This window comes from Pyrgilauda ruficollis, unplaced genomic scaffold (assembly GCF_017590135.1).
Source record: "Pyrgilauda ruficollis isolate IOZ18807 unplaced genomic scaffold, ASM1759013v1 scaffold48, whole genome shotgun sequence".
NCBI classification, from domain to species: domain Eukaryota; kingdom Metazoa; phylum Chordata; class Aves; order Passeriformes; family Passeridae; genus Pyrgilauda; species Pyrgilauda ruficollis.
Genome location: NW_024526377.1, coordinates 8,795,725 through 8,815,148, shown reverse-complemented (window position 1 = coordinate 8,815,148; position 19,424 = coordinate 8,795,725). Strand labels below are relative to the sequence as shown.

Here is a 19,424-nt window from a genome sequence, read left to right as displayed (position 1 = left end):
TGCTCTGGATGACTCTGCTTGAGCAGGGAGGTTGGACCAGATGACCCCATTTTGATGCCTTCCAACCTTTCCCATGCCATAATCCTGTGATTTAAGACTTATGTTTAATTAAATATACACAGTGACTGATGCGCATTCAAACACTGTGGTGATTTTAAAGTAAATTCCAATTATTTCCTTGAAAGCGGTTCATCACACTCACATAACCACAGACTGGGTAAGGTTGGAAGGGACCGCAGTGGGTCACAGAACACAGAATATTCTGAGCTGGAATGGCCCCACAAGCATCACAGAGTTCAACTTGTAATGGCCCACACGGGGACCGAACCCACAACCTTGGAATTATCAGCCAAGGATCTGCCCAGAGCCATCTGGTCCGACCCCGTGCTCAAGCAGGGCTATCCCAGAGCACAGGCACAGGGACAGCTCCAGGGAGGGACGCTCCACAACCGGAATATCCCAGTGTTGGAACAAGAGAACAACTGTGCCAGCCGGTGCCACTGAGCCAGGAGTTCCCGAGCAAATTCGCCAGATCCCGTCAGGTTCTGCGCTGCCTCGGGGAAGGAAAGAAGCAGGGAAGAGAGCCCTTGAGGCGGGCGCGGGGACGGGACGCGCCCTCCCCACCTCCCCGCCTCGCTCCCTGAGGGGCGGCACCGTGACCCCCCCAGAGCCATGTTGGGGGGGGCAGCGCCGCATCCCATGGTGCAGCGCGCCGGGAGGGCGGGGAGAGAGGGACGGAGGGAGGGAGGGGAGGAGGAGGGAGGCGGCACTGCCCGCGCAGACCCTCCGGAGCCTTCTCCTCCTCTTCGTCCTCCTCCTCCTCCTCCTCCACCGCGGCTTGTCTTCGCCGCTGCGCTGGAGGCGGCCGTGCCCGCAGCGCGGTGAGTGCCGGCGGCGAGCGCTGCCCGGGGAGGGGGCGGGCGAAGCGGCCCCGATTTACATCACGGGGAGGGGGTGTAGGGGGGCAGCGGCGTCTCCTTCCGTGTCCCTCGCCCCAGCCCCCGGCTCGGGGAGCGGCGGCGGCTCCGCAGGGAAGGGAGGATTGTCCCTGGTGCCGCCCGTTCCTGTGTCCCCGGGGAGGGGCTGCCGCGGACACCGGGGCGCAGGAGGCACGGCGCGGTGGGCTGGGGGTCTCTCCGGGCATAGCCGCTTCCCTCCGCGGGAAGGCAGGATGGGAAGGGGATGGCAGAGGAGGAGGCTGCGGGGAGAGGTCATCTGCTGCCCCGCCTGCCCCGTCCTCCACCCCGGGGAATCCGGCCGCCCCCTGCGCCCTGCCCGCCCCGCAGCCCCGGCCGGTCCCACCGGATGTATCGGGAGGCGGCGAGGTGGAGCGGGACGGTCCGTAAAGTAAACAAAGGGAAAGGGAAGGGAGGAGGAGGAGGAGGAGGTGTCCCCTCGCTGCCAGAGCCGGGCCGCCTGGCTTTGCCCCTTCCCCTCCTCAGGCGAGCGCGTAAATCCGTGGCTGCCTTTTGGAGCCGGAGCGGTAGCGCAGTGGTTGAGGTTTCTTCTCTTTAGGGCTTTTTTTAGGTGTGTGGGCTTTGGGGGTTTATTTTTGGTTTGTTCTGGTACTGCGCTCGCTGGGACCGTGTGACCCAAAAAGAACCGGGGCAGCGCTCCGGTCCCTTGACCAGGGACAGCCCCCGGCGGGGAAGGGCAGCGGCGTCCCCTCAGCGCGGCTCGTGTCGGCCCGGTGGTGCCGCAGAAGTTGGATCACACAGAGCAGCCTTTGCACTTCTTGGAGAAATGTGATATTTTTTCTTTTTCCGGTTGTAAACCTGATTTTGGAGTACAGTGAGAATTGCAGCTGTAACAGAGACTCGTTCTGCTTAAATCCCCACAACTAATTGTGAAGCATATGCTGTACGTGTCCAGTTCTCACATCTCTTCTCTTCCCAGACCTCCTGTGCTCTGATGATGCTTTTTTGTGACAAGGGGTAGACTTTACTCTTTGCTTTCCCGTTCTTTTTTTTGTTGTTTTCTGTCTGAAACAGTGTTGGCTGTGTTGTTTCTGTGTTAGCTGCCTCACAGTCAGTCCTGTTCCAGTGCTCTGGGAGCAGCGTATCCTGCAGGCCCTGGCACTGGAGCAGCGTCAGCCTGGAGCCCAGTTTTTGGCAGTTTCACTGGGGCAAGAGCAGTGCTCTAGTAAAGGCATTAAACAAAAAGTTCACTTGTAAAGAGAAGCATTTGGGAATTCATATTGAAATATTTAATGCAAATGTTAGTGTATGAGTGAGATCGTATTGCAGTGTCCCTTTAAAATTCACACTCCTTTGGCATTAGGTTGTTTGATATATTTTTTCCCCCTCCTGGATTAATTGAAAAAGTCCCACATTCCTCGAAGCTAATCTGCCTTTATCGTCCCTGGTTCTCTAGGTAAGGTCAGGAGTACAACTGGATTGGAGCCAGAAAATATTAAATGTTACGCAGTTATTTGGAACAGTTTGTTGTCTCATTGATGTTGTTCACATCCAACATTCCACCACTTCCTTTCTCCACCTGTCCCTGTTTTTGTTACCCCTGAAATCAGGGGTTTTGTTACCCTGCCCCCTTTGTGGGAACACCTTTGCCTGTGTGGTGTGATTTGTGGATGGGGAACACAGCCCTGGGATTTCAGAGCAGGATTTGTGGCTGAGATTCTGTACAGAATGTGCGCGTGTATCTTTGAGATCAATCTGTGCAGGAAATTTAATGGACCTAAAATCTGAGATCCTGTTAACAGAACAAAAAGGGAAGAGACACTGGTTGCTGGACAAATTCTCTCACTGGACTGTAAAACTCTACAGGTAACTCAACAAGAGAAAAACAGTTCTGAAATTAATTTGTCTTTTGTACTACTATGTCTTAAATGCAGTTTTTGTGGAACATGGCTGGGATTGGTGTTTGTGTTGGTTGACCTTTTGTTTTGCAGGAAGGTTAAAATGTATACATGAAAGGAAAATGACATAGTGCTTATTTGTCAAAAGCTCGTTGCTGTTTTTGGCCTCAGCCTTGGGTTTTAAAGGTACTAAGCATGTGTAGTGACACAGCAATCAACTAGTAGCTTATTGGAATACTTTATCCAGAAAGGAATATTCTTAGAATAACATTCATGTCTTGAATGTGTAATTTGCTGAAATAGCTTTAAAAATTCTTTCAACATCTAGTGATGTGACTTTGCTTCAGAGTGTGTTACCTGTCGTGGAAAGGGCTTTTTTTTTTTTTTTTTTTGTAATACAATGGTTTGCCATATGAGTAATAATTGAATGGGAACTCTCAGTATTATGAACTCCACCAAGCTAATAGATATTTTGGGGAGGATGATAGGAGGAGAGAAAAGCAGGAGTGTTTTCTAGAGATTAAGTAGTACAAGAGGTGGCTTTGATGGTTTAGGGGATTGTGTTCTGGTTTTTTCATGCATCCATGAATGTGGTGGATTGTATTTTCCTCTTCCAGGAGGGTAACTAAAGAATAAATAATTTATTTCTTGCCATTTGTATAACAAAATGATTTTTTTCCCCTGGCAGGCACTGCTGTGTGTAGTAGTATGGTCTTTATTTTGATATTATATTAATAATAGCAATACAGGCTTTTCCCATTCATTTTACATCTTTTAGGATTTATGTAAAAATGCTTTTCCCTATGAAAAAGAACTTTGTCTTCTCAAAGTGTAGTTTTGAATAATATTGGTAACTATAAATGGGTTGTAATTTTGCTGTTAAATCTCTATAAAAACACACAAGATTTGAATAGTCTCATGTGGTTTTATTTGTCTTAAATTGGACCTTTGAACCTTTACATTTTATGTAGATTACTGCTTAAAGTGTATTTTCACATTCTGGATAAATGTCAGTAACTGGGCAGAAGGTGCTTGAAAAGGAATTTGTACTGGAATTCATATTCCAGATCTATTTCCTGGTGTGACTGATATTTAGCTCCATCAGATGTGGTTTCCAGACTAAATGTGTGTTTCCTCTCATCTCATGTTAGTGTCATTCTGAAATTTCAAGTACCACGGACAAAGTGGACATATTGACTTAATTTCTTAAAAAGATTTTTATTGCAGGTCAGAATTTTAAAAACTGCAACAAAGAAATTCTTACCGCATCACTTTGAGTTCCTGTATAGAATAAGAGCAGAAATGATGGAAAAACTCTCTAAAAGTCAATTCAGAATGCATTTATTTAGCATCTGAACTACAGTGATCCTTGTCTCCCTGAATGGTAGCTTCTGTAGGATACATATGTGCTAAAAGCTGTCTTTTTTTATTCTAAATATTTGGGGGAAAAAACCCAAACAAACCTAGAACCTTGATGCAGATTAATGCAAGAGCAGAATTTATAAATTGTTAGCAATTTCAAGTGAGTCTCTTGGTTTGTATATAATGCCACTTAAAAGCCTTGAAAGTTGTGTGTTCTACCAGTGTTTAATGAATGTGGTTTATTGTGTCTGTCACAAAGACAGGAAGCTGCAAGAATGGGAAATGAAGTGGAAAATGTGGTGTCCAGACAGATACCTGGGTTTATATAGGGGATTTTTGGGTGTAGGAGAGGAAGGACTTCTATGGAGATGATGGAGTAGATCTTTCTGAAAGCTTTTGTTCCTCATGTCCTGCTCTCCATATTCAGGCAGTGGTTGATGGTTAATAAGAAAAACTATCAAAAAAAAGTGGTTATTTGGGGGCTGAACAGTTTAAAAACCTGTGTGTTTGGGGTTGTAGGCTTAAATTTTTATGTTCCCTGTCCCATTCCTGTATAAATTCTGTGGTTTTTCCACTGTATAAGCTTCCTCATGTAGGAGTTGATTGCTTGTCCAGCGCTGTGCTCCTGATGCTGGGATAAAAATCTTGTATTTGGACAGACTTCTGAATGTTAGGGCTTTTATTTTAAAAAAACCCACAAAAATATAATCAAACAACCAAAAGCACAAAAAACTTTGCGTGGCTTGATCTGGTTTTCTGGATTTGTATTAAAGCAGACACAAGAGAGACAGCTGTGGTTGCCCAGGTGTGTGGTAGCTTTCCAAGCATCTCCATGCAAATTTCAGCAGTTCAAACACCTTTCAGCACATCAGAGGGATGTGTTGTTGGAAGGAGTTAACTCGGGGAATTGGGTGTGGAAGAAAAAGTTTCTGAGGTGACAGGAGAACCACAGAAACTGATTTTTCTCTGGTTCTGACAGTGCTTGAAACATGGAGATGCAGCTCAGTGGTAGTGTCAGTGGTTCACAGATTAGGAAGAAAATGCAAGATAGTTTCTGAAATCTGGTGTACAGGGTTTGAACGCAACTTCTGTCAGGTAAAAATCCAAATGGAAGAGGTAATTAACGAGTGCTGAAGGCAGCAGGCTTTGTTAGGGAACCTGGTTCACTTGCATTACTCTGCATTCTGGGTGTATTTAAATGTTCTTCAGCTCGGCAGCAGTGCATGGCTGGACTGGCAAAACTCTCCTTGATTGGATTTCCTTTTTTGCCTATGACTTCAGGACTTTTTTTATCCCCTCTGTTTTTCTGCATTACTCCTCTGCCCCTTTTTGTCATGTTCAGTGCAGAACGGGCATATGAAAGGAGTTGTAAGTAGTTTTTGTTAGCTCCCTGTTTCATGGAAGCATTACTTTTTGTTTTTCTTCTGGGAAGGCAACCTGACAAGCACTCAACTCTGTTTCATTTTCCTGCTGAGTTCCATGTTGGTAACAGTGTAGTATAGGTCAGTTTAGATTTAATCCTTCTAATGTTGGCTCTTTCCCTGCTCATGGAACTATAATTTAACTCAATTCAAGACCTCAGAATAATTTCCTTCCTTTTGCCCAGAAGTGTATAAGCAAACCCTCCTGCAGCCACTGCTGTCGATCCAGCTATGTTGAACAGTAAATTTTGAATATTTACCCTGTGTATGTGTCAAGAGTCCTTAAATGAGGTACTTGTTGGCTTTGCAGAGATAGAAGTGACTGAGCTGAAGCTGTTCCAGTGCTTGGGACAGTGAGAAAGGGGTCAGAGGGCTCTGCTGACTCTGAACTGCTCCTGCTTCCTGCTGCCATGCTTGGGCCTTGCATTGTTTGCCCACACATAGAAATTCACAATTCCTGCTTTTGTTTTATTTTGGTTTGGAGGAGGAGAGAAGGAGCAGACTATCTGAGCCTTTAAAATGTCTTTGCAAGGCAGAGATAATTTTTCCTGTAGTCCCATTGAAGTTTGTCGGAAGAATTTGAAGCAGCAGACAATTTCTTTTCTTTCTTTTTTTTTTTTTTAATCTTGTTTCCTGTTTTCTTGCTGCAAATAATTAGGTTTCAGGGCAAAACCAGAAGTTTAGTTTAGCAGAGGCTCAGAATGAGTTAAATGATGTGTTTTGCAGCTGTGAATGCACCTTTTTAACCAGGTATCCACTTCTTTTCCCGGGCCTTAAGCACTGCCTGAAATCTTCAGTGATACAATCCATGAGATGTACAGTAGCCAGTAAGGTCTCTGTTCCATCAGCATTTAATAAATAGGTAATTTCCTAGCAGTGCATCCAAGATTACTCTGTTGAAGGTACTGGTAAGAGACTTAGAAATCCCAAAGTCTGAGTTACACCCAGTGGTGGAGATTTACATCAATCAATACCTGTTTCATCCTGTCTGTTGTAGGTTTTATGTTCAGCATGAATGCTGAAGCAAATTTATTCTCAATAATACTCTGCAGCTTTGAGATTCAGAAATACTGTGATCTTCAAAAGAGAATTTCCTCTTACTGATTTCAGGCAATCTTTTAAATTCTTTTTTTATGAAAGATAGTGTGAAAACATAAAATCTGCCACCATTTTCTTACTTGCACATAGGTATCTGCTCTTGATTTCTTTTTGAACTGGGCAGTTCCAGTATTTCTGTCTTCAGAGGGGCAAATAGTCTGTGTTCTGGGTTAGTATGCTGGCATTTTTATTGCCTGCTTTTTTCAAGTAAAGGTTAATACAGAAGAAAAATAAAGTTAGTGTTTAAAAGAGTACAGTTCCTTTTTATTTTTGGTTAACCAACCAAGCTGTTTACCATTTTTTCCCCCTGCTGTTTCTAATACACTTTTCAAGCAGAAATTCCTTTTGCTGGTGGCTGAATGCTCCTATGGTTCTTTTATGCCTGGGTGTACTTCATGTTTTAGCAGTCTCCTCCTCCATCCCCTTTGCTGCTCTTGTAGTGGAAGCTCTTTATAGGCAGAGTTAATTCATAATGGTTTTCCCAGTGTAGGCACAAAAGGGATGTATAACAGGTACCTTTGTCATTCAGTTGTTGGAACTAACTTTTTGTAAATAGGTGAGCTTCCTACTTTAGTTTGGTACAAGTCCTTACCCCTCTTTCTTCACCCTTTCCCCCCTCCCAAATTCCAGAACTTGATGGAGGTGGTATTGTATTTTTGCCACTGTCTAGGACCCTTCATGCCTGATAATGTTGGTTTTGTCATCCAGTGGTGCAGGCAACTTACACAGCCACAGTATCAGAAGTTGGGACTCATTTTATTTCTCCTCTTGTGGCTTCTTCTTTTCTTTTCAATGGCGGATTAATTCAGCTGTCGTGTTGTTGTTTATTTCCCTTTAATGTAAGGACAGTGAGCCCTGGCACAGAACCAGCTCAGTTCTGAGGTGCTTCCTGTGGAGGGTTTGAAGTGCCCATCACCCAGAGAAGCACAAACTGTGATTTTGGATCCAAGCTGTTAATTTAAGGTGCCACCTTAGAGCTTGGAATGAGCCTTGGCGTGGCCATAGCAGTTAATTCATGCTTGTCAGTGTGCTCCTTATCCCCCTCATCGTGCCTCACTCAGAACTGTATTTGCTAAATAAAATACATTTCATTTTACAAGTATGGCTGAAAAAGGGCTGATAGGTAATAAGTATATAGAATTGTACTTCCCAGTTAATGAGCCACAAGTTGGAAAGTTTTAAAATTGCTTGAGTTCTATTTTTAATTATATCAAAAACTATTTAATATTGTTACATTTTTAACTTGTTTTCCATTGCCAGCTTTCGCCCAGGAAACCTTCACAGACTGCTGACATGTGTTGGTCTCTCGCTCTCAGTGAAGCTCTTTGCAAATGTTACAAATTACAGTTTCAGTTCTTACTCTGGTGTGAACAGCTCCATTATGGGAACACTGTTAATTAATGGCTAAAGAAGTAATTCTGAATTTTTATCAGCTCTCATTTTCTATTTCAGGCTTAAGCACTATATCCTAGAGGCTTCTAGATTTCAGTTAGTTTATTAATTATCTTGTCATTTCCACTTCAGTTTGTATAAATCACAAAGCCACTGTTTTCTGCACTTGTTCGGCTCTACAGCCTCTGTTACTAGTGTTTAGTGCATTTTGAATTTTGTTGTTCAAACGTTCTGCTCAAAATATGCTTTTAAAATCCTGCAAGAGCTGAGTAAACTGGGGTGTGCAAGTTATTGATTGATGAGTGCTCAGTTTGTGATTAACCTCTGCTGGTGCAGGTAAAGAAATGTTCTGCTGTGGTGTAATAGGGGGGTAAATAATAATTTTTCTGCTGGATTCAGCACTGGTAGGATTTAATTAGAATTCTGTTCAGTTTTGGGAACTGGACTTCAAGAAGGGTTTTTTTTTGGATGCTTTTAGTAGCAGATGCCTGAGAATATGACTTCCAAGAACTGAACAGATTAACATGCTAAGACTTAACAAGAGATAAGATGTTAAGTTATTCCCATGCATTATGCTACTACAAAGATAAAGATGATAAAGGATTACAGGGACTAAAGTGAGAATTAGTTGACTTAAATAATGGGACCAAAGACTTGGGTTGCTGCTTGGGGAGGAAGACTTCTAATTCCAATAATAGCAAACCAATGGAATAGATTAGAGAAGGGACTCATCGCTGGCAATCTTCAAGAACAAATTAGGCATCTGTGAGAAAGGAGATGCTGTTCATTCTTACCTGAGGAGTGGCAGCCTGACAAGGTGACTTCTTGACTCCTGTCCAGCACTGATTTTAGTGATGAGAGCAGGTAAAGAATGTGGGGTTGTTATTTACAGAATTATGGTGATAATCAAAGGGTAGCTGACAGTAACCCCAGCAGCGGAGAATCCTCTCTGAGCTCCTGTGACCTCTGCAGTTGTCTGAGACTGTGCAGCTCTGATGTGAATCTGTCCCAGGCAAAGCAAGTTGTGTTTCCTTTGTGGAAGGCTGGAAAGGTCATGGGGAGAAGAACTTTTCCTGCAAGTGAAACTGTCATGTTCTTCTGCAGATGTTACCTACGTAGGGCTTGGGAAACAGCATTATGAACTGGTTACTGATGTTACAACAATCAGTTTAGCTGCTGTTTTATCTAATTTCAGGGAGGAAAGCATGCAAGACTTTTAAACTACAAACAAGTTGTTACAGTGGTCTTAGGATGACTTTTCTTATTTCTTTTACTATTGCCCTTTAATTAGTTACAATATATTATTATATACTAAAAAGATGAGCTTTGTTTTCAGAATAAAAGGAACTTCTGTTGACTCTTTTCTTTGTTTTTCTGTCAGTCTTTCACTCTTTACCGTGATAGTTTGTATTTGATGTTTTACCACTAGGCTTTGTCTTAATCATAACTCAAAGGAATCTGTTTTAAAGCAATTCAGAAAGTTTTTCTCCTTTTTGCCATGGAAGGAGCAAGTTGCTACTTAGATTGGAAAGCAAAACTAAGTAATCTTTAGTGGAAATATATGTGAAGACAAAATGTAATCCTGGCTGGCTGTACCTGGTACAGCTGCTGCTGAAAGCTGGGATTCATGGAGCAGCCTGCATTTGAGATGATCCTTAGGATAGAGTAAATGCATGGGTCTGGTATGCTTTTTAATCACTAGGATAAAATTAGAGGCAGAAGGTGTTGAAATCAACACTTCATTGCTGCATCTGAGTTTTCATGGTGCCTTTAAGTTAAAAGGTGAATCTAAGAGTGTGGATCTGTACAATGTGTGGGAATTTGTGTAAACTGCTGTGGTCTGGGGAAATGAATGTCATTTAAGACCTCCTCAATTGGTGTGGAAGTAAAGGGAAGCCTTTTTCTTGTCATCTGCATTAAAACCTGTTTAACCATTTCTAAAAACTGGTTTACTTGTTTAGGATTGTCTTTGTGAATTGTGGGATTGCAACTGATGGCTGAGGGCAATCTCCACCAAGGAGGATTGCAGTTACTGTACTCCCTAGTGAATATGTACAGACATTGTTTTATATATATTAATCAATGGTTATCAGGAAAAATCAATCCATTTCCATAGGTGAAAAATACTATTTTTATTTTGCCCACGTACTTTGATGGTACAATTTGAGGATTGAAATTTATAAGAGAAATAGTGGAAAAACGTATATGGGATGTGTTTTTGGGAGGGTATATTCTGACTTGGTCTTTCTCAAACACTTTGTATGTATTAGATTGAGTTTAGTCCCTCTATTTCTTGGGTTGTGGATAGAAAAAAAAAACAGTCAGAACCTCTGTAAAACTTAGTCAGAAAGTGGAGTCAGAAGGAGTGGGATGTAACACTGAATTCACTTCTATTCCATTTCCTGCCTGGAGTTCCTGACAGGATTTCATTTGTATAAGAAATTGAGCTTTGGTACTCTGGGAATTCACTACCTACATGAATTTATTAAATAACCAAGTGATTTTTTTGGAAGATTAGGCCCCTTTAGAGGAAGCTGGTGTGCAGCACACGATTAATCCTCAGATGAGGATTTGAATGAAGCCAGAGTTGAGTTGTGTCACAGGCTCCCAGCCCCTGCTGATTCAGCTCAGTGAAGGGGGGGTTTCTTTGTGCTCCTCTCACGCTGTTCCAGGGCTTCCAGCAGCCAGTGTTGGGCCTTGCTCTCCTTTCATCAGAAGAGGAGAGGGAATTCTTCAAGACAGGAGTATGTAACATTGGCTTCATTTTACAACTGAATCAGCTTTTTCTTCTCTTAAAGGCAAACAAAACCTTTAAACTGTTTTCACAATCTGAAGAGTATTGAACAGAGCTTCCCTTCCTAGGAAACAGATTTTGGAGTTCTGTAATGTATTTATCTGTGTGGCTTTTTGGTGTTAAATGGGGATTGCATTGAAGTTCCCTCTTTCAAAAGCCATTGGTACCTCTGTGGAAATAGATACTGAGCCACCAGTATTCTCAAGTGGGAGTGGGAACATTGGTCATATTATACCGAGGAAGAGATCATAGAGTGAAAGTACAAAAAGGGTGAGGACTGCACAAGTTGTGAAAATAAATGTACTTAAAGCACATTTCTGTGAATACCTTACTCTTGAAGTTGCTAGAAGTAAAAAAAACAAGGCAAGACCTTGTGGGTAGCTGGGTCGACATTAGTTTTGGAAAGGCAAGATGAAAGTAGTGAGTTTGAAAAAGGATTTGGAGCACAGTCAAAATGAAGTGGGGAGGGGGAGAGCGGTGCCCATGTGCATATAATGTGAGTACTTAATGCACAGCTGTTGCTTGAAATATGATAGTTTTTTGGACTGAGTCTTTGTTACAGCAGTTTGAAGTGTGATGTTGAACTTGTGTTCTATGTTGTTAAAGCCCTGTCTTTCTAGCTGATTTTATCTGATGGTTCATCTGAATAGGGGGTGATAGTAAGTATGGACTTCTTTGTTTGTTTTTTTGCATGTGTTTGTGGTATGATATGGAGCTGAGATCTTACTGATGTTTGTGCTTCTTTCCACAATTAAGTTACAACAACCTGGTTAAAAATTTCTGCAGGAGTACTGGTGGTGCAGCTGACAGTGCCGTAGGGGGCTGTGTTGTGGGGTGATGTGCTTAGGCTCTGTTTGGGTCCAGTGAGGTGTCCAGATTCTGCTTTATGGATTATATTCTTCTGGTGGCCAAACCACTATGCAATGGTGAGGTGAAGTTAGTGCCTGTATAGTGATAGTAAGTATGGACTCTTTTTTTTTGTTTTTTTGCATGTGTTTGTGGTATGATATGGAGCTGAGATCTTACTGATGTTTGTGCTTCTTTCCACAATTAAGTTACAACAACCTGGTTAAAAATTTCTGCAGGAGTACTGGTGGTGCAGCTGACAGTGCCGTAGGGGGCTGTGTTGTGGGGTGATGTGCTTAGGCTCTGTTTGGGTCCAGTGAGGTGTCCAGATTCTGCTTTATGGATTATATTCTTCTGGTGGCCAAACCACTATGCAATGGTGAGGTGAAGTTAGTGCCTGTATGCCAATTATCCTGAAACAAGACTACTAAATCCTCACAGCATTGTCTGTGCAAACAGTGCTTTTGAGTTGGTTTAGGATTCAGTAACAGCCCTGACTGTTCTGAGGCTTCTCCTGAGATCATTTGTTAATAGATTATACTCAGGGCTGTGTTATAATTATTCTTTTGCATGGGTGTGATTTTGGTGGTGCTGTTGAAAGTGCTCCAGGGAGGTCTGCTGCCCAGTTCACTGCTTGAGGTGTGGGGCAGTGGTGAGATCATCTAGGGTTGCATGGATGTACAAGTTGGAAGGACCAGAAGGACCACTGAGTCCAACTAAGGCTTGGTGCCATGACTGCTTCCTTGGGGAGCCTGTTCCAGTGACTGATCCCCTTTCCTGTGAAGAACCTTTCAGTCCAATCTGAATTCCCCCGATGCAGCTTCATCCCCTTTTTTTGTGTCCTAAATATATATGTTCATACAGGCTACATTTCTTCAAAAGACCTATGGAATGCTTCACTTCCTATCTTGTGAAAACATTAAATCTTAAATCCTTTCTGCCTCCTTAAAACGAGTGGCTGGAGAATAATTCCCCATGAACAGTGTACAGTTCACTGATAGAAATTTGTTTGTGGTTGCTCAGTGAGTGCCAAAGTTCACTTGATTCAGTTGTTTGTGGAAGATAGAGGAAGGATCAGCTACAGGAGAAATAACACTGTAGATAACTTGGCTATAATTGTCCCATCTCTGCTAAAGAAGATATTATTTGTGCCCAGCTTGCTGTTCCTGTTCTTTTCCTGCACTGACAGAGCTCCTCAAGTCTTTCCTGTCTGCTGTGATCTTTGTGGAGTTTTCCTTTGACTCACTCCAGAGCCAGAGGGGCATCATCAGAGACCAGATTAAGTGTTCTGTAAGGATAAAAGCACTGCAGTGCATAAAATTGTTTATTTGCTTTGTTGCTGTGAATCAGTTTGTGGAACCACTACACAGGGTTAGGAGAGGGAAGTGAAACAAATCAAGTTGGTCTTTAGTGGTCCATCTTTGGCTTTGTGGAGATTGCAGTCATTGCGGTCACTGCTGTGTTGAAATGGAGTGGAGAATCTGGGAAGGTATTTGTGGTGTGAAAAGAGTGAAGAGGACAAATTTTCGTGAAGAGAACAATCAAAGAGCTTTAAAGATGGCTGGAAATGTAAGGATGCTGAGGAAGGAGCTCCATGCCTAGAAGATAAATTAAGATTTTTTACTCGTGGATACTGATAATTGTCTAATGGCTCAATGGTCCTTGGGGAAGGAGTCAACTTAGAGAAGGAATAGAATGATACTGGAGGATAAAACTTAAACTTTCAAGCCTTGTATGTGGACATTTAGATCTACAAATAAGTTACTTTTAATTACAAATAGGTAGAATTCTGTGTTGATTTTAGGAGGTGAGTAAGGTATTACAGGGGTAGATAAAACAGAATAAGGAAAAACAAGGAAGCAAAACTGGACCAAGTGGGTGACTTGCAGCTGGTTGGGAAAAGTCTAAAAGGGAATAGTTTTCCACCACAAAAAGTATTTAAATTTAAATATTGTCACTTTACTGAAAACCTTTCCCATGTGGAAAAAGGTAGAGAAATTTCAAAAGCTATGAAAAATCCCCCTCCCCTCTAATTTTTTTTTTTCCAGGAGCAGATGTACTTTTTTGGGTTTATTTTATTTAAAGAAACCATTTTGTAAGATCCATAGATTTTTTAAAATTAATTTTTTTTTACAAAAAGTCAAAAGCACAGATCTTCAATCCAAACCGTTTTTTATGTTAATTTCCTTTTGACCACTTTAGAAGCTTTCAGCATTTTATCCCTGTTAGAAGGAGATTAATGGGTCTTTTAAGAAGTGTTACACCTGCTTGGACTTGAGTTTAGCATAGGAGAGTTCTTGTCACCTCTTGCTTCCTAAGTAATTGTTGAATGAAGTAAATCAGTAAGTAACCTGTGAAAACAAATATTGGGAAGGTGTGCCTGGCAAAGGCTCTTGGTGTAAGGGAGAAGAAATGATCCCATGTTTGGATTGTCCTGACTGCATTACTTGAAGCAGCTAAGAGCAAACGAGAGGCCCTTTATCTGTCCTGTGGGATTGCCTTCCAACATCAAATCAAATCACAGTGCCATGCATTTGTACACTGAATTTTACACACGTGGGTGATTCCATTGAAAATCAGTGAGAGAACTTGTGTGGAAAATTTAACATGTCTGCAAGTGTTTGCATTATTGATGCCTCAGCAATTAAAATAATATTTTTCTAGCATTTGGTGCTTTTTTGATGCTGTATGTAAGTCCCATGGTATTGCACAATTACTTTAACAAGTGTTTTAAGGGTGCTACTGATGTAACTTCCCAGAGCAGGGAAGGTCATTATTACTGACCTTGGAAATTAAAAGTAGTTTTTGCCTTATCAGAAAACATCTTCAGTTAAATCAATAAGTGCACGGGTTTCTCAGTCTGAGAAACAGTCTAATGAGCAATTTGCCTTTTCATAAAAGACTTGCCATGATATCATTCCCATTGTGTTAATTATCAGTGTTTTTACAAATTGTCCCAAATCATGACTAATTCCATAAAAACGTTCAGAGCAGGCGTGATTCTGGGTAAAGCTGTTGTTTGCCACTCAGTCTGGCAGAGATGGTGGGACAGCCTGACTTAGCAGATTCTGTGCTAACCATAAAATCAGGCTTGGGAGGCAGTGCCATTCATCTTATGGAGTACCATAAAAGCAGTTCAAGTTCTTGCTGATTTTTTTTTTTTCTCCGTGGTGTGGATGTCTGTTTCAGGTAAACACTGTGACTTTTTTCTGGTTTTTCTGTTAAAGTATTTTACTTTTCTCCCCCACTCACCCAGTTTATTACAGCTAAGATGAAACCTTAAGAGAAACTGTGCAGAGGTTATTTGAAATTTTTATATTCCTTTCTCTCATGAGGGTTTTTTTTGTGGAATCTTTTGGTGGCCTTTATGTGTGTGGAAAATGAAGTATCTAAGGTGAATAAAGTTTGGAAAACAGTTCTTAGAAATCCAGTTTTAAGAGCATAATACATAAGCTTGGGCTTTCTACTGGTCCTGTCTTTGTCCCTATAGTATATATTTGTTTGAAAGGGAAAGACTAAAAACAACTAGCAAAGTAATACACTCAACTCTACATTATTTGGCTCTGGAATTCTTATAGATCAATTTTTTTTAAAGAAACAAACCCACAACTTTCTGTGTATTACGTGTGTATTGAGCAATATCTATATATTTTTTACTTCAGCTGAGAGCTGGCTCGGCTGCCCTGTGGTGCACACACCCTGAGGAGATAAATGCTTTTCACTGGTTCCTCCCACACACTTTGCATTTTCCAGGGAAGCACTTTCTAATTCTAGATCTGGATGCTGCTAGTGTTTTGAATCACTCATTACAGTTTCCAGCACTCACTTGTTTTTACTATTAAATGTATATTATCAGTAATAAAGGTTCATTTTGTGATGCTTGAACCCCCCTCCTTCTTCAAAAGAACAAGTCCATATAACTTGGGAAATTTTTAGTTTGCTTTCATGGGACAAACAGCATTTCAGTCAACTTGTCTGTTTTGAGTTCAAATATAAGTCTCTGGCTTCCACAAACTTCTTCTGTGTTTTGTTTTAGGGTGGGTTTTTTGTTGTTTTCCTAAGAAAAGAACATCCAGCTAAATAATCTGCACTTGTAAAATAGGATGTGTGCTGCAGGTGGTTGTCTTGTCTTCATAACATGAATATCAGTTAATTTGTTCTTAAGTTTTTTGGATGTTGGACTGCTTTAAAAATTAGTTAAGAAAATACCCTAATGAATTCTAAATATTTGTTTCAGATTTCATGTTTCATCCTGTATTGAGCACCTGCTGCTGAGAGCTGGAAAGTCTACTTAGGGTATGTACAACAGTTAATTATTTCAATTTCACACTGAGTTTTATTCTGGGTAAAGCAGGTCAAGATGAGATTTTGTTGTTGTTGTTGTTGTTTCCTTGTAATCCCTGTTGAAAATCCTCATTGTTAAACAGTGGATGTTAAAACAGAATTTCTTGGTTGTTTTTTTTCCCTGAGCCTTCTGGAATTGGTTTTTCTCTGACAGCCTGTTCATGGTCCTTCCATTCAGCCCGAGGCTACAGAGGTGGGCAGACCTGTGCAGCAATTAATTTATTGTACAAGGGAGGAGTTTGCAAGGTGTTTTCTCACCTACCAAAGCCACTTGGCTGAAAATTGTCTGACCAGTCCCACGTGCTGGCTTTTGGAGCAAAATAATTCTCTGTTTTCGTGTTCTGCTTTTCTGTAGTACCGAAGAAATGCGTCTTAAAAATCCAAAATCTTTGCTGCAGGAGTGCATGACCTAATCTGAAGAAGTTTAGCTGAAAGCAGGAGTAAAGAAGTTACAGCCACAGAATTCTTTGTATTACAGGAATTTATTTCTGGTCTGCATATTTTTGATTCCTTGTGACACCCCGTCTCCAGGGTGAATGGTTATATTTGAAAATTTCAGTTTTACTTCTCAGTGTAGTTGGTATTTCTGACTTCTGCCATTACTGCTGCTCATATATATGCATATTTGGAATTTGCTTACATTTGAGTGTGGCTAGAATAACTCTTTGGATCCTTATTTTTTTCTCTGTGGTTTGGTTCCCCTCCTTTCTACAACTTTCCCCGTGCTTGGTGGTTTGAGAGCCTGTATTAAATTTATTTTTTTCCTGTTGCTTAGGCTTTGGCAGGTAACAAAATTCATCTCCTGCTACTTCAGGAGCACTTTTGAATCTAACTTGTGGATGTGGTTACCCTTATTTAAAACTTTGATATCACCTGGTTTAGTTTTAGTCTCATTAATGTTCTTGCCTGGACTGTGATACACTTGAGAACAAAGGAGATGTGGCTGCTTGCGTTTCACCTGGAGCAGGCCCCTAATGGGACTTCAGGCTGTGATCTTGTATCCAAATATATGTATTTTTATCTTCAGGGATCAGCAGAGGGTCACTTAATGTCTCCTGACCATCTCAATTTGCAGGGATAGGTATCTTTATTCTTCAGTAGCTTACTTCTGGATGTCATCAGCCTTTCTTAAACTTCAGTTTTCAAGTTTATGATGAATATTTGCTTATCCTCTACAATTTCTCCCTTCCCTTTTCTGGTATGGGATGATGTTTGTTTATATTATGTAGTTAGTTTTTTCCAAGGAATTCCATCTACTCTTACCACTCCAAAGAAAAAATTTGAATGACTTAAAAATAGTGGTCGTCTGTTTTGTCACTTAAGTTGGAAAAAACCCAAAGTATTTTAGTTGGAACCAGTACTGATATTTTTATCAGTTAAAATCAAAATTTGTAACCTTGTGTCTCGTGTTAATTCTGACTTATGATTCCAATGGAAACTCAGACACTTGAAAAATATTTCCTGGACATGGAAAACCAATAGTGTGGGAAATTCAGAAAACAAGGGCAGGGGGTGGGAACAAAACATTTTATCATATATAAAGGCCTGCAAATCAGATCTGTGATTTCAGGGGGTTTATAATGCTTCCTTTAATTTTGTTTGACCTTTTGAAAGGAACAGCTCTGTCTGTCTTGATGTCTCAAGCAAAAAAGTGCACTTGAATTGTGAACTGAAGCCATTTGCTCCCTGGAATACATGGTTCCAATGAGTCATATCCTGGTAAAACCATGACAACAAAGTATTTATTAGTTTGTTAGGTAAATATCTTGCAGTACCTGCCTAGATAAGACTTTATAGAAAACCAGCCCAGTGAATAACAAGGCTGTGAAATATAATGTAGAATAAGAGGAAACAGTGAAAAATCTTAAATGTAGATTGCAAATACTTCTGACTTGTCAGGTTTATATTGAAGTCTGATTTTCTTTTTAATTTCTGGCTGGGGATTTGGTAAGAGGAAGGGATTAGTGCTACTTGCTCTTTGAAAGTGATACTATATATGCAAATACTGCAAAGACATTTCCAGTGGAAGTGACAAAAAAATGTACTGCTTCTCGTACTTATCCAGCTGCTTTATAAACTGTTACTTATTGTATTCATATTGCAAAGAGTCAAGCTGTTACTTGTACCATGACAGTCTTTTCATCATGTGATCACATAGGTTGTGATTCTGTGGAACAAAGTGTTTGCTCCCAGTCCCCTTGTCTGTTCATGACAGTATTCAAGCCCCCCTCTTACAGGATGGAGTTTTCAAGTGTGTTGTAGTAGTGCTGCCTTCACCTATTCATCCTGTGGTTTTATTAGTATTTCTACTGGCTGGAGTCACAGAATTTAGGATGAAAGGTTTAAATTTTGGGTCTGGACTCTGACATGCCTGTTTTTGTTGTAACATTTAAAATTTACACTCAGAGCAGATCTCTTGCTGAACAGCACTGAAATCACTTGGCAGTTCTGTATTTAACTCACCAGGTATCAAGGCCATGAAAGAAAGCAGGAAACTTGACCAAATGACTCCGCTAACATCATCCATAATCCCTGAATGCCTGGAAGAGAGGAGGCTGGTGGGACCTTATTGCTCTCTACAACTGCCTGACAGGAGGTTGTAGACAGGTGGGGATTGCGCTCTTCTTCCAGGAAACACGGGACAGGACAAGAGGAAATGGCCTCCAGTTGCTCCAGAGGAGATTTAGATGGGATATTAGGAAAAGATGCCTTCATCAAAAGATGGTTAAGCATTGGAACAGGCTGCCCAGGGAACTGTTTGAGTCCCTGTCTCTGGAAATATTCAAAAGATATGTAGACGGAACACTTGGTGACATGGTTTAATGGTGGCCTTGGCACTGCTGGGTTGATGCTTGGACTCAATGGTCTTAGAGGTCTTTTCCAACTAAAATAATACTATGATTCTCAGATAATGAATGCAGAAGACACAAATCGTACAATAGGAAGGGATTATGAGCAGCAGTTCTGTTTAGCTTTATAATTCTGACTTACTCCTCAGGCCAGTGTTTGAGCATGGTATTGGAGCAGGCATTGTGTAGATAAAAATGTGTAATTTTACGTGAAATCACTTACTGTGTGATTTCAAACATGCTGGTCAGCCATTGACAGGAGGTGCTGCCAGACCTTCCACCTAAGGAGCAGGTTCCAAAGGATGTTCTCTGGATTGTATCTCTGCTGTAAGTGACTTCAGGTGCTTTCCAACTTTACATTTTATTTCAGGTGGATTTAAACTAGGATGAGAAATCTTGTTGTATGCAGCATAACACTTGTTTAAACACAGTATTGCAGGTGGAGAAATTTATGTCCCTTTTTATGTCTTATGGTTAGAAATACTTCCCTAGTGAATTATCAG

The 19,424-nt window shown here is 41.2% G+C and overlaps 1 protein-coding gene across 2 annotated transcripts in view; it reads left to right on the top strand.

The window, feature by feature from the left end:
* The first annotated feature begins 659 nt into the window (after window positions 1-659).
* The window catches only part of PTK2 (protein tyrosine kinase 2), a 187,765-nt gene continuing 169,000 nt past the window's right edge, over window positions 660-19,424 (top strand). Inside the window, exons 1-2 of one of the 2 annotated variants that reach the window (XM_041479493.1) lie at window positions 660-881; window positions 15,966-16,024. The gene's annotated coding sequence lies outside the window, so the exon portion shown is untranslated. Of the gene's footprint in view, window positions 882-2,740; window positions 2,784-15,965; window positions 16,025-19,424 lie in introns of those variants that run through there. The other variant, XM_041479495.1, reaches the window with a different exon arrangement.